Source organism: Triticum dicoccoides, chromosome 2B, assembly GCF_002162155.2.
Source record: "Triticum dicoccoides isolate Atlit2015 ecotype Zavitan chromosome 2B, WEW_v2.0, whole genome shotgun sequence".
NCBI lineage: Eukaryota > Viridiplantae > Streptophyta > Magnoliopsida > Poales > Poaceae > Triticum > Triticum dicoccoides.
The window spans coordinates 150,438,068-150,438,869 of record NC_041383.1 but is presented as its reverse complement, the minus strand read 5'-3'; positions in this window follow the sequence as shown (position 1 = coordinate 150,438,869).

Here is an 802-nt window from a genome sequence, read left to right as displayed (position 1 = left end):
TTTCAAATGCATGATTAACATATATATATATATATATATATATATATATATATATATATATATATATATATATATATATATATATATCCCAAGAGTATGTACTCCCATGTCTAATCAGTTATTGGATTTGTGGATAACCCTGCATGAGGACCGTGGCTATCAAACAACCTCCTATAAAAACGAGCAATTTGGTGCATGGCCATGTTGCATGCATGGTGGCTCTATTAATTAAATATTCGAATTCTCAACTATCTAACCAACTCAACAATGCGTATATACTGCCTTGGATGATGAGACGTATATAGTCCTTGCTTTATTGGACGATAGTTGAACTTTACATGCTCTCCCTGTTTTAAAAAATGAGTACTCCTTGTAAAAGAGGCAGTATGCACCTTCGAGAGCAGTAAGTGCATTATACTTCATTCGCAAAAAAAAGTACAATATACGTCATTATATTTACAAAGCAGTATATGCTTTCCTTGTTACGAAAACAGTATGTACTATTTTAAAAATTAAGTATATATCCCGATAAAAAAAGTGGTATATACTTCAGCAGGACCTCCTATAATTTATTTTCCATTGATGGGAAATGTGAGGATGTCTTTTTTCCAGAAATATATACTTATTTATTCAAAAAGGTATATACTACTATTTTTCGTATACTTTTCATTCACAGAAATATGAATGTCACCAAAGAGTTATGTACAAGTATGACAGCAGAAGTATATATTGCTTGTTGTGAAGGAAGTACATAACACGTTTTGCATGTGAGTACATGCCACCTTTTGTATGTAACTATATA